Source organism: Pinus tabuliformis, chromosome 5_2, assembly GCF_031772625.1.
Source record: "Pinus tabuliformis cultivar Carrire ecotype Pingquan chromosome 5_2, CPIR1, whole genome shotgun sequence".
Classification (NCBI taxonomy): Eukaryota; Viridiplantae; Streptophyta; class Pinopsida; order Pinales; family Pinaceae; genus Pinus; species Pinus tabuliformis.
The window spans coordinates 1,086,226,044-1,086,240,178 of NC_142306.1; positions in this window are offsets into that span (position 1 = coordinate 1,086,226,044).

Here is a 14,135-nt window from a genome sequence, read left to right on the forward strand (position 1 = left end):
GACATCATGTAAATGTCTCCTACACCCAATGGTATATTACCACTGTTTCCAGCAAATAACCCATGATCAATGGGTTGAGGAGATGCCCCCGCAAAGGTACCAGAAAGTGACTGATACCCAGTGGGAACAGAAGGACCGCCGTGTAAAAAAGATTCAGGACTTTGTGTAAACACAGACGACTGACCAGACATATTTACAGGAGTATGAATACCTCCAGGTGGAAAAGGAGTACGAGGTGTGGAAAAACCGACTGAGTTGTCTAAAAAATTGGTTAACGCAAGGTACCAAGAAGTACTTCTAGGAGGACTGTAAAAGATGGATTCACGCTCCCTTAGATCAATAGTAAGTTGACCTTCAAGGTGAGAGACACCTATATCTTCTTCTGGAGCAAGTTCTTCTATAGCAATCAAACCAGAAGGTAGATTTTCGGTGATAATTCTTTCTATTCTCGGTGAATCAGGACACTAGAAGTTGGAGTAACAGGTTCGGAAATTTCAGGTTCTTCGCCTGTTTCACTGGCAGATGAAAAACTACCAGCAAGCTCGGAAACTGTAACAGTTTCGGGATTGTAACCTGTTTCTAAACTTTGGTAATCTGGATGGACTACCAAGGAAGATTCTCCTTCTTCAGGTGAACCTACTCTACTGTCACTAGGAGGAGTTACAAGGACCTTTAACCCTTCTAAATTACCCGGGTCGTCTCGAGGAGGGGATCCCCTAAGTCTACGGGATCTTCTCAACAATTCGGCCACAGAAACAACTTCAGGAGACTGGCCCCGAAGTCTACGGGACTGTCTCGGTAATTCCGCCACAATTAAAGATTTTTAACTACAACACACGAAAACAAAGTAAAAATTTCAAATCAAACCACCTAAAGTCTTCTAAAGAAGCAAACAAATTTGAAGCACACGCCTAAATAATCTAGAGCGTCAAACCACACACAAACAGTAGTCTTCCGGACCAAAAGCGCTAGTTGGTGATTAGGCCCAACCTCGCAGGATTCAGTACAGAAATGGCGGGTGGAACAGTTACCCCGGCAACCTGCTTAATGAATAGACTGGCACAAGTTCCTCCACTTTAACCGTCTCGAAGTGAAGTGAACCCCCCGGAAAATCCAAGTGAGTATAACCGACGTCTGCTCCAGGTACAGTGGGACCTTCCCTCCACCGTCACCTCGGTAGAACCCTAAAGATTATGGTCACTAAAGGTACCAATCACAACAATTACACCTGGGGGAACAGTCTAAACTCCGACAGCACGCAAGGGCAGAGTAACAAGCTCAATCCCCTTACCGGCTCCTTGACAATAATCCAAGGTTTACCGATAAGTGACCCCTGGCTCCTCGACAATGGTTAATCCGAGGTTTACCGTTTGTAATACGTACTGTCTGGCGTCGTTCCCAACGAGGGAGGAATGATCCCCTCACTGGTTCGGACACGAGCTCGTGCTTCTCCTTTAAGAGGAGCTTTCCCAGAGTATAACTGAAACAATTGGATTTAATCTACTCAAGATAAACTATCTGTTTGGTTTTGTAGTCTTGGAGAGTTAAGTACTCACCTACTCCAAGACCCTAGCCTAAGCTATGTTGGTGTTTCAGAGCCCTAGAAAAATAAAAATTACTAGATTGATTTTAATTTAAGCGTTACTTTTAAGGTTGTTTCTTAAGTCAAAAGGTGATGGAAGTGAAACCAGTGGTGTGTTGACTCGACTCGAAACCACTACAAAATGCACCTAGGATGATTTACCCACTACTTTACTTTTTCGATGAATTGCTTAACTAAAAAGTTGAGAGAATGCAATCTTTATAAAAGCAACTTCTTAATTGAAGAAAATCAAAGAAACAATTCGTTTGTCTTTTTCAAGCATAAAAAACATGACCGCTCTTTACATGCACGAAAAAACTCTTTTTCTCTTTCAAAAACAAAAAGCTATTGAAACAAGACTTTTAAAGAAGATGTTTTTGTATTTTTCTTTTAATAAAGCAAATAAATCTAATATAACCAAAAATCAATCTTAACAACTATTAAAATCTATGAAAATTCACTCATAAGCAAACTAAAAGGTAAATTTACTCTAAGCAATCTTAACGAGGCCAAAACCAACAATGATTATTCTAAGGTGTTTTACTTGATCACAATCAAATCAAGGACTAGCTTATTGCAGAACCAAAAACTAGCCAAAACAAAACTCTAATCTTTTTGTTCTTTTGTAAAATGGAAATCAACACTTTATAAACAAGTAATTCGAAATTTGACCCAAAACAACTTAAATGGCAAGCTGCTCACACAAGGAGACTTTACGACAGGCCCGACTTCTAAGAAGGCTGACTAACCAGAGAGATCTAAGGCTGGACAACTTTCTACCGTCAAAGTCACTACAGGACCTATTGAAAAATCAAACCCTAGGTCTAAACTTCGTTGAAATCCACTAAAACACTCAAAGCTCACAAAACAAGTTCAGGTGAAAATTTTTGACAGGGTACTAAAGGATCTGGGCAGAAAACACTAAGAAAAATCAAAATCTAAAAGCAATTAAAGCAAAAAAAATGGAATTTTCCTAAATTTTACAGGAAGACGCAGGCAACCCGTTATAACAGGTGCGGGCCCGCTCTGTGCAAACGGCAACAGCGCATCCAAAGACGCACTGTGCAGTACTCAGAGGGTGCGTCCTTCTGGAAAAGTTGAGAAAAACCAAATCTAACTAAATCTAAAGCTAAGCCACCCAAATACTAATTCTCACAGTCAAAAACCAGAAAATAAAAGTGATTTTCACAGAGCAAAGTTCACACAAAAGAAAAGACTTTCTCATTAATGGATTCCCCAGCGGAGTCGCCAATTTGTCGTGGCGGAAAAAGTCGTTTGTGCGGACACAACTGACCTCCCTAGGAGTCTAAACTCTCTAGCGACAAACAAGACAAAATGGAGTGATCTTTCTCTAAATATACCTTTTAAAACATGAAAACTACAAGTGTTTAGGCTTACCTTATTCCAAAACGCGGTTGTTGTAGTCCATCCTTGCCGATCCGGATGAGCTCCTCCTTCAAGTCAATTCCTGCAACCACAAACAATCAAACAATTACCAAGCACTTGCATTTCATATAATAAAACATATATTCAACGTGCAGACCAAGGAACACATGAAATAACTCATTAACACAAGCTATTGAGAAAAATAAACCAGTTTGTATTAATAACGAAACAAAGAAACTCTTACAACCTGGCCTTGGTGTTGTGCAAGTTCCTCCCAGGGTCCATCAAGGGTTTTCCTCTACTTTGACAAAGCTCACCCACTTCCAAGTAGAATCAAGAAAAGACAATCTCTCCTCACAAGGTTCTAAATGGGAGTCCTAATTCCTGCAGCATTTACCCAAAGAAAATGTATAGTTCCAACCTCTTCTCCCTCTGGCTCAATGTCTTTATTTATAGTGTTGTAAAGAGGTTATTCAGGTCCACCATCAATGGGATAATCCCCCCCTTTGGGTGGGATAGCTCCCTTATTGATGGGATAAGTTCCTCCTTAATAGAGATACATGAACCAACTGGAGGCGCATCCAATTCATCAAACCGACCTCTAGAAAGTTCTAGAAGTAACCACAAGTAACTTTTTTAAGATGAAACTCGCGCATTTTGCCTTTTACAGAAGGACGCACCTGTCCCTTAACATACAGAGCGTCCAAGGACGCAACTTTTGTGAAAATTGTGAGCGTTCCCGCAGGTAAGGCTAGAGAGAACCTGCGACCCCAGAGATAAACATATTTTTGACAAGACTTTCTCTCTTCTTTGAGTTTGAGATGGATAGCAGAGGCATAAGACTTGCCTAAGAGGGTAGCATGACTGTTGATTTGAGCCATACTAACTGTAAGTGGTCATGGTGACATTTTTTAGTGTAACACCCTCAAGTGCCTTACAGATGCAATCGGGTGTATCATTCCTGATATACAAGATGCCACCTATGCTGCCCAACTCAATTCTCGTCTCAATCGACCACCAGAAGTGGAACCAATGCTTGTAATATGCCAGCTCAGGTCTAAAGGCAAACAACCTAAGTGATGAATCATGCTGCCGACTGCCAGATTGCTGTGATAAAAATATTCTGAATCTAGTTGTACCAATTAAATAGGATTTTAATTTCATAGTTAGTTAGTTTTAATCAAGTATTTATAGACCCTTTCATGTATTTAGAAAGGGTCGTAAGTTTTTGTATATGACTTAAACCTGAAGTTGCACTACTGTACTTCAGGCATATTCTTTTATAAAGACTGGGCCAATTATTCCAATTTTGATAATGAAGCTTTTATGTGAATGTGCACTACTGCCTTTGTTTAAAAGTGTTTCTGCGTCAGAAGAAGGAATCCAAATAGCGATTGATATTGGGAGTGATTTGCAGCTCATATGGTACTACTATCTATGTCTGAGTTCATTCCTTTTATGTGAATTGTTGTTTGATCGCTCTTGCTATTATCAGATATATGCATGTGTTTTAACAGCATTCTTTACACTTTCCACTACTGGATGTTTACTGCATGCTTTTCTTTTAATCATATATGTATCGGTAATATAAAAGGATAGGTGTAACAATGTGTTAATCACTTTGTTCAACTATTTGAACAAAGTAATCATTAAGTAAAGGAATGCCTATGTTTATTGCTTAGAGTCATCTATATGCCTATCGATGAACAGAGATCATCAAACGTTGCATTTCAAAGAATAGAAGCCTCCCGGGATAGAATAATTATTTATATTTTCACTGATAGATTTTGTCATCCATTCATTATCATTTATTAGAAATCAATCACTCATCCATCCCCTTTTATTCATTATTGGGAAACTGGTCCCATTATATCTAGTCGGAGCCACTATTCCAAATGGAAAAGGAGCTGTATTAAGGTTCGGACCGGGTGGTAATTCCCCAATGTTGATACAACGATTTTTAGGGCATCAACAGGTCCCAACACATATGTTAATGAGTTCCTGTAACCCTTTCACTACCTTACTATCTTGTAGTAGCTTCATACATGTTTCCACGAATGTTGTGAGCATAGGTGGGTCCATCTTAAGCTCTGGTTTATCTTTGCTTCCAGAAGTGGAGGCATCAGCAAAGCTCTTCTTGGCTTCCATGAAGGTTTGTCGGGTGTGCTCTAAATCAAACTCTGCTTCTTTCGTCGAAGCTTTGCGAACCCAAGTATTATCTTTTGGTTGTTTGCCTTTGTCATCTCCCATCACGATTCCACTTTAGAGCACAATGTTCACATTCAGATCTACCTCACACGGCTCATACCTCATCATCTGCATGTTCTGAGTTGGGGGAGGCGGTAGTGCTCCTTTGTTGCATATCCTAGCTATCAGTGTAGGACAATATTATGTCTCATGGTCAAACAAGGTGCAATACAAACACGACGGGTGCATCGGATTCATGAAATCATGGGCATAATGTCCTAGCCCTCCGCAATTGTAGCATATCAACTATTCGCAACCTCTTGCAGGTCCTCGTCTACCTCGGCCTTGTGTATGCCCCTGAAATCTTGTTTGTGCCATTCCTACATTTTGTTCAAGGGAATGTGTTTCGGCCTAAATTCTATAGGTGGGAGTTCTATCCATCATTAACTCATACCTTCTACAAGTGCGCTCATCGTGTCCCAATGACCTACAAAATTTGCAAAAAAATTGTTGCGAATTTTGCGTATACTTCTGTAACAAGTGAAAATTGTTCATGGCATGTTTTCCTGCTATTTGACAAATCGCACACCACAAAGTAGGTGTCATGCTAGGTCCTGCTTGTGCTTCCGGACTTAAGGGAATTGGTCCTCCTCCTGCATGGTAATTTGTGAAAACTGGGCAATGGTCCTTGTCATGACCCCAACCCTTGCATTTTACACACCATACCTCTTCGCACACTTCTAGTCGAGTTGTCCTCTCCTATTTCAGACTCTACATCTCAAGGCATAAATTCTTCAACTGCGCGTGGATCTACTGAATTCCTAAGTTAGGATCCTGCATCAGGGTCTCATGTAGCCTCATAGCAATCTCTAAGGCCTTCGCCTGAGTCGTTATCTTCTAGTGTGATAGCGCACTCCTTAAATGTGGTATTAGCAAAGCTACAAACCACTCATAATGTTGTCCATCTGTTAGATTCATATTAGCTTTGTGAATCGTACATTTTAGCCTCTGATCCAATTGCCAAGGAGTCTCGCCTAGTAGCATCGTGATCTCTTTGAATCCAATGATTGACCATGCTTTAGACTTCGGCCTGCTAAATTCTCTATTTAGCATTGCTTGGATATCCACGATTCCCACATTTGCATTATCATTGTAGTACTTAATATACTAGGTCAGCGCGCGGTCCTATAGAGTGCTAACCAGTGTCTCTTTCTTTATATTTTCATCTGTAACTCCTTGCAATTCCCATATTGCCCTTACCATGAACCAGAATTGGTCTGGATCCTCATTTCCCAAACCTTTGAACACAGGCAGCTTCATTGTGCTTACCATATTGAATCACAGTGGCGGTGGAGGTGGTACGGGTGAATATGGAGGTGATGGTAGTGAAGCTAGTGGCGGTGTGGGTGGAGGTGGTATTCGTGGAATTCTTTGCCTTATCAGATGGATCACACTTCACTGTGAGACCTTCGTGAGTTCTTCCTTGCCCCCTCGTGGAGATGAAATCAAGGGACTAGTTTTTGGTCCCTTATTTCTGTAATATTCTCCACTTCTTGTAGCCCCGAACATCAAGGTAATTACATAACCCTATTTTCGCACAATATAATTTTAATCCAAGTATTCAAATACTTTACGTACTTACCTCACACTCCTTTTAGAAAGAATCACCCTGTTCATTGTAGCTAACTAAGGTGTCAACCGCGAACTGAGTGATGAATCCTCCTATAATATGATCAAGCCAATGATCAACAACATGTGCAATCTTATTCTCCGATACTTCCAACCTTCACACTAACTCTGGGGTCCACACAATAGGATCGTCAATTTTCCACTTTCCTTGACTATCTGCTAGCTTCATGATCCACTCGTATCGCTCAGTAGGGAAGGACGCAAAGAAGATTTTGTGGATCTCCATGTACAGGTAGCAGCCTAACCACTCTTCTTTTGATAGTCGCGAGTTCATGTTCTCTTGCACTGTGAACTCATGAATTCTTCTGTCCAACCAGCCTTCAATGTCCTTCTTAGTTGGATTCCAATGATACGACATCAGACATCTCTATGCAGATTCCGGTCCTCACAATGGAACCATTTGTTGGCTTGAGGGGGACTAACCCAGGTTCAGATTTATTTAGCCAAACAAATCCATACACTACTGGCCCTTTCGGCATCCACCCATGGAGTGCAGACTGAAGTATCACCCGAAGCAGCATGGGGGAATGCTAGAACCAATTTTCCTCACCCTTAAGATGTCTGTGGTGTCGATTTAGTCCAATTGTGCCTACCTTCACACAGGTTACTTCGTCCACTATTCTAACCTTCAATACCTTCACTATCTGTTATAATCATCTTTTGCATAGCCCAAACCCAGGGTTGAGATGCTTTCACACTGTTATGGGAGTGACATGCGCTATTTCCCCAAATTACACTATGAATCTTATCTTCTTACAAATGTTATTTAACTTGGCGTAAGCAGATATTCTATCTCGCCTTCACTTAATCAACACATTCATATATATTGACGCATCATATAAACAGTAGAAGTGCAATTTATGCCCAATATATTCAATGCATAAAATAGGAAATACATACACAGAATTAATATGAAACTTCTCTTTATTAATACTTCCAACTATTACAGAGACTCACCCTGTGCACTCAGCTGCAGGGGTCTGTGCACTCAGCTACAGACTACTAAGCCTCTGCGCACTCAGCTACAGAGCCTTCTCCTACTCTATGACCCAAAAGTAGAGTTTACTCCACAGATACAACTCAACTCTTCATTCCTCTCCTGATCATTAGATTAGATTCGATGCCTTAACTACTTAGAGCCCCACTCTATTTATATAACCGCATGGTCCATGGAACATGGGTAGATCTCTACATCTGACATTACATTAACAAAATCGAGGGCAGACAACCCTATGAATCTTTTACAAGCTACGCGCTCCGCGCCCACAAAATGTGGAATCTTTCAATTGGAGTTACAATTTTTGACCAAAATCTGGGCTTTAAGCCCCAAAAATTCCCTTAGGGAATCCCGCACCCAACAAGTCGAATCTTTCACAATCACTGCAAATGGTATGGCCACATCAATGGGACATAATGGTTGGATCCCAAGCCCACCTGAAAAGGGTTGTGGCTAGTCAAGCTCTGGAGAGCCCGGTTATAGTTGTCCTGGACATAAGGGAGGATCTCATCCCATGTGCATGGATGCTTTGAGTTGTACATGCACATAATGTGTATAATCATCGTGTTGACTACCTCTGTGTGGCCATCAATTTAGGGATGGAAAATTGTGGACTTAATGAGCTTGGTTTCATAATCAACCAGAGACTAGAACAAAATGTACTGAGGAACTTATTGTCCTGATATGAGATGATAGATTGTGGGATCCCAAAGTGTACACACACTTGTTCAAAGAAGAGTTTAGCAGTGTCTTATGTTGTGATATTCTTCTTGCAGGCCACCATAATGACCGTCTTCAAGAATTTTTCGACGACCAACAAAAGACAGTCATTTCCATGCTTAGTAGAAGGAAGGCCCAACATGTAATCCATGGAGATGGATTCCCAAGGTCGACTAGGGGTAGGTAACAAAGTATAGAGGCCTTGCTTCATGATGGCAGTTTGACAATGACACTAGCAGTGCACGATCTGATGTACTTCCTGACATCTTGTTGAAGATTCAGCCAATAGAAATACTTTTGCAATACTGCCACCATTTTCTCAACCCCAAAATTCCCAGCAACCCAACTATTATGCGATTCCCACAACATCTTGGCACGCTTGATTGAAGGAACACAAAGGTGTCTTGGGTGGCATAACAGAGCATCCTGGAGGTGAAAATATGGAACTTGCTAGCCCTCCAAGAGCGTATGGTATGAGTGGTCAAATTATGGGTCGCTTTTGTAGAGAAGTGGCTAATTAGAAGTCCCATGTCCACAAGATTTGAGCACGATGGTTAACGCCAAGATCAGTGGTTGGCTGTGGCAGTCTGCAACATTATTAGTTATGCCCTTCTTGTACTTGATATTCAAATGGAATTGTTGCAGGTATGTGGACCACTTATGATGGCGATCATTATACAACTTCCCTTGCATTTGTATGAACTGCAGGGGTTGGTGGTGTGCGTGGATGACCATTTCCTTCCGCAAAATATAATTCTTCCATTGTTGGCAGACCTACATAATCGAATACATATCCATGTCATAAGTAGGATACTTCTGGACTATGTCTGAAAGTGTCTCTCTATGAGATGCCACTAGATGCCTATGTTGAGAAAGGAATGTCCCAATAGCATAGTCAGAGGCATCTGTCTCGATCTCAAATGGTTGTTGCAAGTTTGGTAGTGTGAGAACTGGTGCAGAACAGAGGTATGTTTCAACTTTGAAAATTCCTTTTGTTGAGTTTCAGACCAAAAGAATTTTGTTTTTCTCCTCCGTTGGTGACTTGACTCAAGGACCAAATGATATGAGAGAACCCCAACATGAAACTGCGGTAGGAATTGGCAATACCCAGAAAGTTGCGGAGCTCTGTTAGAGTGATTGGGGTTGGCTAATCCTAAACGACTTGGATCTTGGCTGTATCCACATGCACCCGTCGTTCATCAATAACGTACCCCAGATAATGAACCTAGGTCATGCTAAAAGTGCATTTCTCCAAATTGGCTCATAGCTTGTTTTTTCGCAGTGTTTGGAGAACCTGTCAGATGTGGCGGAGGTGCTCTTCCCAACTCTGGTTGAAGATCAGGATGTCATCCAAGTATGCCACTACAAATGAGTTGGTGAATGATTGCAAGATGTCATCCATTAGCCTCATGAAGGTTGCAAGAGCATTCGTCAACTCGAATGGTATAACCAACCATTTGAAAAGGCCCTCCTTGGCTTTAAAGGTAGTCTTTCACACATTGGAGGGTTCGATTGGTGCCTGATGGTATCTGGACTTCAAGTCGATCTTGCTAAAATATTTTCCCGCTCGAGTTGGCCTAGAAGGTCATCAATCCATGGGATCGGGTACCTATTTCGGACAGTGATCTTGTTCAACACCTGATAGCTAATACAAAGTCTACAAGTCCCATCCTTCTTTTGTACCAACATGATCGGGCTCCCACAGGGTGATGAACTTGGTTGGATTTGACCTTTATACAACAGCTCCTGAATCTGCCTCTTGATTTCATCATTCTCTAGAATGGAGCACCGATAGATTGGTCCAATGGGAAACGGTGCACCTAGGGTCAGATTGATGGAGTGCTAAACCTGAAAGTGAAGAGGTGTTACAGGTCTATTTGGGCACATCACTCCTAACATTCAATATCAATATAATTAGGGCTCATCAAACCCTAATTCAGTTTCTACATGCCCTAGACATGTCATTTCATTGAATGCTTCCATCCATGAAAGTTTCCTAGCCTGAGACCTTGCTGAAATGCTTGCTTGGGACACCAACATAGCCTTGGTTAGGGGTAACTATGTTGTAATGTAGGTAGGTCCATTCAGGCTTGCACTTCAGTGCACTTAGGCCCACTTACACCTATGTTGGGCAAGAATGAGAAAAATTTGTGTAGGGTTCTGGGAATATTCCTTAATTCTAGATCATTCTAGAAGGATTCCATCTCTTATCTCATCCTATGAGCTTGAATTTGGATAGGCTATGGATCAATTAACCTCCTATCCTCTCATCCCTTGCTCCATGGAAACTAACTCCAAATTTGGAAGGCCATTCAATACCCTCATTTATGACAAAACCACCTCAAATTCCCTATAAATTGAGCACTCATCATAGTGATCAAGGGACTAGAATTTGAAGATTGTAGAGAAATATTGTTGGTTTGAGATTTGAGTTCATGTCAAGTAATGTTATGTTGCTGGATTGGTGTGCTTTTGGTGTGACGAGGGTTGGATTGAAGCTGGATGAGTGACATGGGATCGAACTGCATTGGGTGTAACTCTTCCTTCTACATTAATAAAGTTGTTTATTCCTTTTCTCATATTCTTGTTCATATCTATGATGATTATGTGTTTTAATGTTGTTGATTCCATTGGTTTATAGTAGATATATCATGTATGCTTTGATTTTTGTCATTTCTATTTCTATTGACATAGACGTACCAATTTAGCAGATTCAGTTCAAGTGGGAGCGATGGGAGCAATTCAAAGGAGATCAAGGAAGTGAAAGTCTACAAGTAAGTTCCTTCATCTCATCTATATATTATAGGAAACTGTTAAACTACTTTCTTTCTGTTGTTCTAAGTGTAGCTACACACTTAGGGAAAATGTGTTTATCCATAGATACCAATTTCATATAACAAGAGGCACCCCTGCAGGGGAGGTGAAGATTTCCTCATACTCCTCCATGACCTTGTCCATCTGTTGTTGTCATGCGGAGGGGCCTTGTCCAGAGGATGTGGCCACCATCTTCTTCTCTCCCTGAGAGTGTATCATCAGGAAAAAAAAATTCCTAGTTTTGGAAATGGGCTTACTACATTGTTTTCCATTAACCAAAGAGATGGTGGGAGGCAGTGCTACCTCCGGTATCCTATACAACTTATTTCCCAAGGTAACAATAACAACGCAAGGCCTTGACTCATACACAACATGTCACTTCCACAAGTACGGTTGGCCTAATAATACATCATAAAAATCAATGGGATCACTGTCACATAATCCCTCATTCATGAAGGGCTTGACGCTCTATGGAAGGCGACACTATTGGCTCACGCGAAGATCTTGTCCTTGGTGAAGCCACCTGATGGTGTACGGTTGTGGGTGTACTATGGTCAGTAAACCCAGCCGCTTCACGACCTCTACTACAATGAGTTTCTTTTGGATCCCACTATCAACAATGAACTGTAGTGGGGAACCCTTTAACCACATCTGGGAGTGGAAGAGATGCTCCTCCTCCTCTAGATCTCCGGGTTCCTCCTTTTGGATCTTCTTGGTGGCCATGGTGGCATTGGGCTCTACATTGATAATTTGCTTCCCTTTTTCATTCCCCTTCTCTGGTTCTGACTCAGAGTTAGAACATGCATCTAATTTTGAATCCTTTAGCTTGGCCGCCCGCGACTGCTTCGCCCGACACTCACTTCTGTTGTGAGTGGAGCTCTTATGGAACTCACACCACTTTCCTGTGTCCTTCTTCAGCTTCACATTATTTTCCTCTGCTTGTGGCTTTGGTTGGTTGTCCTAGGCTATCCTGCCTTGGCTTTTTCCATTGTTATATAGTTTGGTGGAACCTTTCCCTTGCTTCAAATACGTAGATCCAAAGTCTCGCTTCTTATGTTTAAAGTTTTCCTCGATCTTGACGATGTATTGGTAAGTCGTGTCGAGTGAGGATATTTCTAAGAACTTGTTGAAGCCCCAAAAATCGGGTCGACAACAAGGGCGATACCCGCTCGGTCCGGACCTTGGTTGGTAGCTCCTTATCCGTTTGGTATAGCGGGTCCGACTGGGGATAATGGGACCAATTTCCCAATCTATGAGTGTGTGTGTGTAGAATTCGTTGTTGCTGATCTAACCGTTCCTATCTAAGAGATTATAATTCAAACTTTAATCTAATTCTATGCTATCGTAATCTAATAAACAACACATCTAAATCTATACTAACCTGGGATGTAATTCTTATATTATGCGATCTAAAGAGATTTCAAATAACAATTGGTAATAAAGATCATTCAACGATTATAAGAAAGGAAAGCAATGAAGATGAACCACTTCGCATAAAAAGTTAGACGAAACAGTTGTGAAAAGCATATCGCATAATGAGCTATTCATACATTAGACATAAATAAATAGCTATCACTGTACAAAAGTGCCAAATGATAACTCAAGCATTCATGCAATAATACATAAATAACTAAAAACTGTATATCACTTTAACATATAAGCAGAAATGGTCAAGAGATAAAAGTACCATTTATGACTAGTCCTACTCATAAGCTTCAAGCAACAATGATTTATCTCTCCTTGCTTTAATATCCACTAAGAGTACAAAATTGCAACATCAGTAGCAGATATCAAATGAAAACATCAACAAATCTTGATCCATTCATTCACCAAAACCTCCTCTAAGAGTGCAAAAGTGCATGTTCTGAGGACAAGTTTTTGATAAATTTCTGGACCCTTCTCTAAATGCATGAGAAGGGCTTAAATACTACTAACTAAATAACTTAATTACACAAATTTAGGATACGGTTTAAATGACCGCCATTTTTCTAAGCAAAACTATTTCTAAAAATTAAATTTAATATCTAACTATTTCTGCATTTGCTCCTTAATGTTGCGAGCATTCAATATTTGCCTGGGTAGAGTCGGCTGACTGTCTTCCACTTTTGGTTGAGCTAAGCAAACATAAATGGTAAGAGTTGGCACCATTTTTCAGTAAAATTGATGATATACTCGAGAGTCATCCTCTGGCTATGTGGATTTAATATATATGCCCAGTAATAATCCAAGTTCCACTTGGTTAGTCCTTGAATTGCTTCTGCCTCTTCCTTCAGATTTATTTTTCCATTTTGTTATTTATCATTGCTTTCTTGCGTTTTCTGGGCTTACAAGTGACTGAGCAGTTAGAGGCTTTGCTTTTTGAGCAATTTTCTCAGCAATGCTCGATTAGCGCTGGGCGCTAATCGCACATGGGAAACTGCCTCCGTTCTTTGATCCGGGCCTGTCTGATGCGTTTTTCGCCTTTAGCGCCTTTTCCTTCACCGGGTATAAGCTTCAAAATTTGTAAACATACTGTTTTCGTGAGCTTCTAACTTTGAGCGTTATACTGTCTGTTGATATCAGCATTGTTCGACTACTCATTCAACCATGGTTGTGAATGAAAGATCTGTAATGGATAGCTCAGCAGCGCTCTGTGGATCTGCGGTTCTATTGCATACGGTATCCATTTATGATGGCATCTTTTCTTTGTCTCTGAGCATTGGAACTTTACCCTTTTCCTTCATGGCTTCCTACACATTGCTTTGTGTTACTTCCGTTTTT